Here is an 8,992-nt window from a genome sequence, read left to right on the forward strand (position 1 = left end):
TACACTGAGGGGGTGCTATCTTCATTGGCACATTTCTCTTCATCCTTGTCCATTAGTACAACTTGTACCTTTTGCCCCTGGAACAGACTGTGAACCTGACACAGTGCGAGATTAACTAAACACTGGCCTCCCAAGAACAACATTTTCTGGGGCACTAGCATTTTGAGCACCCCTGATGCGTGGGGGATGAGGGAGCAGACATAACAGCTTCCGTTGTACCTCTGTTTCGCCACAGAGCTCATGTGGCTGTACCACATGTTACTAAATTCTGGATGGTGCACATCAGACATTGGGCCTCATTACAACCTTGGCATTAAGGGGTTAACTCGCCGTAAAAGGCTGCGGCGCCGTTAAACCCTTAACGCCAGATTCACACTTTAACGCCTGCTTTTTGCAGGCGTTAAAGTCCAAGGCGCTAAGCGACCTTGGTGCTAATTACGGCACCGTAATTTACGGTGCCGTAATTAGCGCCTTCCCCATCCCCATTGAGCCCTATGGGGCAAAAATGGGAATGGCGAAGGGGCAATGGTGAATGGGGATTTACCGCCCCGCCAACCTTGGAATGGGGCGGTAAATCCGCCATCCACCATGGCGGAATCCGGCATGGACCATGGTGCTAATAGCACCATGGTCCAACGCCAGGGTTGTAATGAGGCCCATTGTATCAAGAACTACTCCTTTATACTGAGTATACTCATTCTCTTCATCAAATCCCATTTTAAAACACAATTTCAATTGCCATAATACTGTATCTTGTGTATGTGTTCTTCTAAAGTTCACTGCAGTAGTCATAAAGTCATCAGTATGTGTTGTAACATCAACAAATACTCTATTTCCACATCCCCCTACACTACGCCCCCACACTCCCTTTGTATGACTTAACCATATAAACTTACTTGATAAATACAAGAATATTCCAAATAGAGGTCCACATTCCAGATAAAGAAGAACTGTGACATAACAAGATCTAAAAAACAACTGAAGTGCGTGGAAAACAGGACAATTAAATTGTGTACTATCAATAGAAAAAGTCATCTTTACATTAAATGAAAAACAATTACCAAAGAAGAAATAACAAAGTATTGCAGAAAAGAAGAAGGTGTTAATATCACACTACACATATATATATATATATATATAGATACAAATTGAATGAACAGCTCAGTAATAGAGGAGTAGAAACCCAACTGTAGCAATGAAAAGGTGGTCATAAATCTTAAGTCCTCGTATTTGTATTCCTATAGTGCACCAGACACTCAAATGCCCGTTACAGTAACAGGCATTTGAATACAACTAGAACATTGGTAATTAAGACCCATTAAAGACACACTTAATCAAACTATAGATACCAATTACACTACGAAAACCCCTTTTAGACTATAGTGTATGGCTGCAAGTGCTTAATACTCCTGACAGTCAACTGTCCCTGCCCAAGTGGGGTTCTAAGAGTGCTCTTCCCGAGAGACCCAGAATAACTATTCCCAGAGACAGACACAATAAAGCAAATAAAGACAAACCTGAACCGTCCGATGAAGAAAACGGGCTCATTCTTCAGTTGACCAAAGGCTGCCTGAACCACGGTCGTTCCCTTCTGCGAGATGCCCATTAAGGCAAATCGTACTGCCTTCTCTCACGGAAGGGCTCACCTGCGATTCCTCTGGGGCACCTATCAGCCAAATCTGAGAATAAAGGCACCAACATTGTTGCGGAAAACAGATGTGGGACTCGATCTCTGGTGAGGTTGTTTGGTCAAATCTTTAAAGGCAGCACTGCAGGGTGAACATAGACCAGAACACACAGGTCCACAATGCCATCACAGACTGTTACCCTGCCCCCAAATGTACTACCCCTTATATATTTTCCAGTACATTGGTCTGAATGCAACGAAAGGCAGATTTTATGACCTCACCATGGAGGATTTCAGTCTTCCCCAAGTAACTGAATAGCCACCTCGTAGAGCCAGGCAAACTCAGACAATCCGGGTCAGTTCTGAGTCTTCAGAAGATAACCAGCACAGATGCATACCATAAGTAGAATTAAGGCTTAATATTCTTACAATGGCATATGTTTGAAGTAACTATTTCAACGTCTCCCAATATATGTGTGGCAGTGTAAGCTTGCCTTTAAATAAGGTTTGCTAATGCATCAAATTATAAGCATACGAGTAAATTCATTGTTGGTTGCTGAGCTACTTTTTGTTATTCTTCCTACAGGAACACATTTTCAAAATGGATTCTTTCTTCAGGGCCTAATATTAGTATTCATCAAATAAACATGCTCTTTATAAATACATAACATTTACCATCAACATTCTTGAAGTATGCATTTAGAATGCTCTGAAAGGTGAAAGTGTTGCTCAAACAGTCTTTCGGGTTTGCATCTCTTTCGTGTTGGTGGTGTGATGATGCTTTGCTTCCATCTAGTGGTAAACATGGGAAAAGACATCCTAAGCTTTTTTTAAATGTAGGATAGGATAGGATAGGATTAATAATCGCCGAGATGCAAAGTTGAATGAAATCAATGGAAAAAGCATACGGCATCTAGATGCCACTGACATTTGACTAACTGATGGCCATTGTGTAGTATTCCAATTTTTAAAAAAGCTATTCGTACTGTGAGAAACCTTAGGGCTTTCTCACTTATAGACCCCGGGATTCTTTGTTCAGGTGTCCAGGGCACGGCCATCACCTTTGAAACCAGACCCTGGGGTGGACTAGTGTGGGAGGATCACCTGAGCAGGAATACCCTTGGGAGAGATGCAGTATTCCCCCCTTTCTAACAAAGCCCTACCCGATAGTTCCTCCACCTTTATAGGTTGTTATGAATCCTGCCCGATTGCCCCTCCCCCAATTCCAACAGGTACTAACATTAAAGGGAGGCGTAGGAGAGAAATATATCCCTATCTGACATCTCCACAGTCACTAAAACCTATTCACCTACAATCACACACCTGTCCCCTTCACCCTGACAAACACCTACAGAAGTTTCCCTCCATCATTAGAGAAAACTACAACTCCCATACTTCCTCCCCATTGTCTTCTTGCAAAACCACTGGGACGAAGAAGAAGAGAAATAGAGCTAAGAAGATTGCCCATAGGAACCAATGTACCATGGATTCCTATGGGCAGCCTCCATCTTGTCCCATTAACGAGGACGGGCAGAGTCGGGCCTCCCTTTTTAAGCACCCACACAGGACTCCAATTAACATTCCCTGTCAGTATAAACGGTGGAGCACTGAGACACACTTTGAGCGAGCTGGAGATGCAGTGGGGACCAGAGGAGCTGAAGAGCAGAGGAGAGTGCTGAAAGAACCCTGAAAGAGCAGATCATATCTACTGACTCCGTCCACAGAAGTACTTTTTTCCCCTGGGCATATGAAGGGAAGCCCAGGTACCTGAGGGGCAGGTGGGAGGACCCTGACCTTGACCCAGAGAGCTCCAGAGAAGTTGTTCACCAGAGCCGCGCTAACCGGGTGAGTCTCAAGGCAAGAGAGGAAATCCCAGTGAGCGTGTGTGTGGCGGGAGTGGAAACCTGAGCATTGATTTTGAGAAAAAAGCAGGAAATAAAAAGGCCCATGAAAGGCAATATGGGACTTGAAGTTCTGTTTGAAATGAAGTGAAATTGAACTGTAAAATAAAGTAACAGAGTGGTCTGGTGAAAAACAAAAGTACACCCATTCGAAAGACTCATGCACTGTGAAAGGGGTCCGAGCCCGAATGAGGGAGACCCAGAAATTGTGCCTGAAACTTTGCTGGTCATAGCTTGCTCCCATCTTTAGATTTAGGTTTAGATAGGCATTTAACCAACTCATTTGAAGTTCAATAAACACCCTTGAACTGTGATCACTTGTGTCTGTCATCACTGTTTATACCATGCCTTCCTTACAGTACCCTCGATATCTGTAGTGTCTGCGAGGTTCCTGAAGGATGTCTCTTGGGAATCCGAAGGATATGTCACAATTACTAAAACAAGTGAGTCCCCCTCCTGTATGAGAGAGAACAGGGAATAGGGATGGCTCGGTCTGTCTGGCAGGATCGACTGATGTTATTTGCCCCTGATAACAATTGAAGCAGCTCTCTTGTCCATAGTTTACCTGCTTTTTAGTGTAGTTTGTTTTCTGAACCACGTGTTTGCAGTAATGTCTTGTCTTGTGTGTTACCACTGCACTGAGTTTCTTGAACCATGTATTCACTGAGTAAACTGGGAGGAAAGATAGCTAGGGGCCTGTTTATTCATGCATTTGTAAGTCAGGGCAAGAGATTTTAGTGAGATCCTTTGGGAGACTGACAACCAGTGAAGGTTCTTCCTAGTTTCAGAGATGTGGGCTGATCTAGGGGTGTTGAGGTCTGCTCTGATAGCGTTATTTTGTGTAATCTGGAGTTTGTCAAGGTTACATTGGTTGGTGCCTTGGTACAGAGCATTGCAGTAGTCAAGTTTGGACATGACCAAAGTCCTAGCAAGAGTAGTGCAGTTTTGAGAGGAGAGAAAAGGGCGGCATGCTGTGATCAGCTTGCATGTGTAGGGAGAGTCGGCTACTACTGAATTTGTTTGCCTGTGAAGGGAAAGAGTGGAATCGAGGTAAATTCCGAGGGTTTTAGTATCTTTAGAAACATTTATGGAATTTCCGTCAATGTTGAAGGTGCTGAACATAGGATTCAACTAGTTGAGTCTTTGCTGTGTCCCTAGTATGAGGAGCTCTGTCTTGTCGTCATTAAGACAGAGCTCATGTTGTGCCATCGAGGTTTGAATGACATGGTATATGTCATTCAAAGCTTTCGAGTCTACCGTATAGTCACCCGTGATGGGGTTGAGTATCTGGGTGTCATCGGCATAATTGGTGTAGGTGACACCCAGATAATCAAGCACATCAAACAGGGGTTTAGTGAGGACATTGTAGAGGGTAGGGGATACGCACGATCCTTGAGGAACCCTGCAAGGGACTGGGGCAGGGTCAGCAGAGGAGGTGGGGGAGAATACCCTTATATGTCTATTGTCCAAGAAATATTTTATCCAGTTAGTGGCATTGTCAGAAAAGTGGGCTGCAGTTTTTAGGTGATGACAGAGGATTTGGTGGTTGACCAAGTCAAAGGCAGCGTACAAATCTAGTAGTAGTAGCAGGGCTAGTTTACCTTTGTCTTTGAGATCCTCAATTTGGGTTTTGAGGTCTAAGAGGGCTGTCTCTGTACCGTGCTTAGGTCTGAAGCCGGATTGTCTGGTGCCTAGAAGGTTGTTGGTTTCCAGGTAGTTCTGTATCTGTAGATACGCTGCTCGGTCTAAGATTTTCAGAAGGAATGGGACCGTCGTGATGGGCCTATAGTTGGTTGGGACCTCGGGATCCAGGGTTGTTTTATTTTAGTAGAGGGATAACCCAGGCATCCTTCAAGTTGTTAGGGACCACTCCCGATTGAAATGAGGAGTTGATAAAGGTTGTAATGAAGGGCGCAAGGTCATGGGCGGATTCCTTAATGATAGGAGCTGGACAGGCGTCCTCTTGGCAGTTGGAGGGTTTTAAGTTGCAGATGATTTTTTCAACCTCGAGGGTGGTGAGCGGCATGAAGCTGAAAGGCACGGGAGAGTCTAGAGTGGTAGTTTTAGGTGGCATGGATTTGCTTAAGAGGGGCGTGTGGAGAGAGTTTTGTTTATCATTAATTTTACATTGCAGAGTGGTTATTTTATTGAGAAGCGCATTTTGTATATTGTTGCACCAAGTGCTGTCTTTAGTGCACAAATCTGGGGCAGGTGATGGTGATTCTAATTCTTTGAGAATTTTGAAAAGTTCTCTTGTGTTAGATTCTGCTTGGGATATGCGTAGGTTATACGTCTCTTTCTTGGCTTGAAGGATGGCTTCCTTATAGTTAAGTGAGGTGATCAGGAGGGAGGCTTTATTAGTCGCACTACGATGACTTTTCCAAAGTGCTTCGGCCTTACGCTTTACTTTGCGTAGATCGTTAAGCTTCGGGGTGAACCAAGAGTTCAAGTGGGACTGTTGTTTGGCTTTGCACATTTTTAACGGGGCTATGGTCTCAATAGCTTTGAGCAGAGTTCTGTTGAAAGTGTCTACTAAGACGGTGGGGTCCTTGTGCAGCAAGGCACAGGTGTTCAGAATAGGAAGGATGAGAGGAAGCAGTTTCTCCCTGGTAATGTCCTTTCTATTTCTAGTGGGTATAGCCGGGGCTAGGGTAGAAGTTGGCTGGGGGCTGGTGGCTGGCATGAGGAAGGTAATGACGTGATGGTCAGACCAAGCGCAGGCCGTGTTAGAACTGACAGTGGTATTGCAATTAATGTCTGCTATCCAGTCTAGCGTTCTACCCTTGTTGTGGGTAGGGTCACAAATGCGCTGCGGGAACCCCAAGTTGGTGAGGGTAATGGCAACTTCGGTGGCCATGTGGTCCTTGCGATTGGAAAGGCCAAGATTGAGGTCCCCTAAAAAAAGTACATGAGAATTAGGCTTTGTGTTGGCAGACAAGGTGGATGTGACATCATCAGTGAAAGATCCACGTGGTCCTGGAGGTCTGTATATGAGGTGGAGTGTTGCTGTGTTGGTGGGTGAGAGTGATAGCTTCACTGATAGAGATTCAGCAGAGCTGAATTGGGCATTGGCAATAGTTCTCATAGTGATCTTACCACTGTGTATGAATGCGACTCCTCCTCCTTTAGACAAGTTGGATTGTCGATCATTTCTAATAATGGCTTAACCCTTAGATATGGATATTGCAAGGAGTGGGCCAGAGGCATCATGTAGCCAAGTTTCAGTAATGGCTAATAAGTCAAGGTTTTGGACAGTGATTAGGTCTGCGATGTCAAGGGCGTGAGCAGTGATGGATCTGGCATTGATAAGGGCTCCCTTGAGTGTTGAGGTAGGTGTGGTGGAGGACGGTGAGTTTGAGGGCGAGGGTGGGCTGAGCTGTGAGAGGGCGGTGTGGTTGCACTGAGTGCAATGTGGTCGGGGTAGTCTAGATCTAAGTCTAGTGTTCCTATATTGTACAGTGCATGGAAGGTTAGGTGAAGGTTTGGTGGCAAAGTGTTTGAGCCACAGGGCTGGGTCGTTAAGGTAGGTATTTGAAGGAGGGGCAGATCAGTGGAGCATGGTGGAGGGCAGGGTGTACATGTGGTGTGACTTGGGGGGTACTGGCAGGGTGTGTGTGTAGCATGAAGGATAAGGATCCTAGAATGGCTATATAGGTCAAGTAGAGGCTAGTAAAGGGCAGTGGCCACATGTCGTGACCTGATATGTATGGTAAGGTGGCACAGGGAGGGATTACAGTTAAGGAGGCAGTGACCGAGTGACTGAGGCACAGTTAGACTCAGTGGGGAGGGGGTGATATCTAGATTCGAAATATTACTTGTGGACTACAAGTCAGCAAATCAAAAGGCAGTTGGGCACAGTGCAAACATAGCAGCATCTAGATTTGAAATGTTGCATTTGGGCAGCAAGTCAGCAATTCTAAAGCAATTGGGCTACAAATCAACACATCAAGGCAGTTGGGCACAATGCAATTATAGCAGCATCTAGATTCGAAATGTTGCATTTGGGCAGCAAATCAGCAATTCTAAGGCGGTTGGGCTACAAATCAGCAAATCAGTAGGGCAGTTGGCCACAATGCACACTGTGCAGGGGACACTGTGCACGTTGGTGGAGCAGGGGGTGCAGTTTTGTTATGCATGCATGGGGTTGATGAAGGAGGAGTTTTTTAGCATGGAGATGCGGCCGCAGCCATGTACTTGGCTTGCGTCAGGGTATCATGTATTGCAATACAATGGCAGAATGCAAGGGCAGGTACGCGGCAGTAATGTGGGGTAAGGCAGTTGCGTGTACATATGTCTTTGAAAAGTGACAGTAGCTGCCGGTCGCGAGCATAAGATGGAGGATCAGAATAGTTAATTTCGAGGTGGTGGAGTTCAATAGCTTACCGGGTAGCTCACTTGGACACACGTGGTGCAGCACCGAAGGTTGGTGATGAGGTTGGGCAGAGGTCCGGGCTTTGGGCTCTGCAGGCAGTGTCTCACACAAACTGAAACCAGACACCAACAACACAGAATGTGGTTTGACTTCACACTCCATTCATACAGGTCCCACCCCAAGGGTGCTCCCACAACACACAGCCTTTGGGAAGGCTTCAGTCAGTTGGACAGGAGGCAGGAGGTTCCTTTATTCCTCCTACGCTCTACAACATTTTCACCAAGCCTCTATTCGACATCCTAGACTCCCTCTGCATAGCAGAGTCCAACTATGCTGATGATACCCAAGTCCTCCTCCCACTCTGGAAACTATGAAACTGACACCAAGGCCCTCAGTACAGTCTACTCCACCATTCAGGCCTGGATGGCAGCCAACAGTCTCTGCCTCAATGGAGAAAATACGGAAATCCTCCTAGTAGGTTCAAGTGAAACCCTTAAGAAGCTTCCTAGCCAATAGACCGCCTTCAAACATTATGCTTATTATTTATTGAACTTGCACTTTGTCTTGGCTGCATTCAAACAAACTTCGGGTATTTTCTGTTTTATCAATCCTACTCCATTCAAGCGCCGGTTGGTGCACTTGTCTGAATGCCCCGGGGTCCCCTGCTGCTCTGGGCAGACTCACCAGCCTCTTTCAGCATCTCTGATCCTGCTCGTGCCTCTGTGGTGTGTTTCCTTCACCGCTTTGCACGTTGGAGGGTGTGGACATTCTTTCAGCTTTCTGCACGGCTCTGCGAACCCACGCCAACTTTCCCTCTTGGCTCGGACTGGAGAACGCTGTCCCTTCGAACAGGAATTACTCAGCTGTGCTCAAACAGGAATTACTTTCAACAAAGCTGGAGTTAAAAACCATGTGGGCTGGGTCCAGGATGGGGCATCATCACAATGTGACAGGGCCGCAAGATTCTCTCCCATTGGACGACACTCCGCTGTCCCAATCAACACTTGAAGAATTTATAAGGTTGGCCCAATCTGGGGAAGCCATCACAGCAACGCCTAAAAAGATTTCAGATGTAGTGGGGTCAAATTTACC

This window comes from Ambystoma mexicanum, chromosome 13 (genome assembly GCF_040938575.1).
Source record: "Ambystoma mexicanum isolate Mex_15411 chromosome 13, UKY_AmexF1_1, whole genome shotgun sequence".
Taxonomy (NCBI): domain Eukaryota; kingdom Metazoa; phylum Chordata; class Amphibia; order Caudata; family Ambystomatidae; genus Ambystoma; species Ambystoma mexicanum.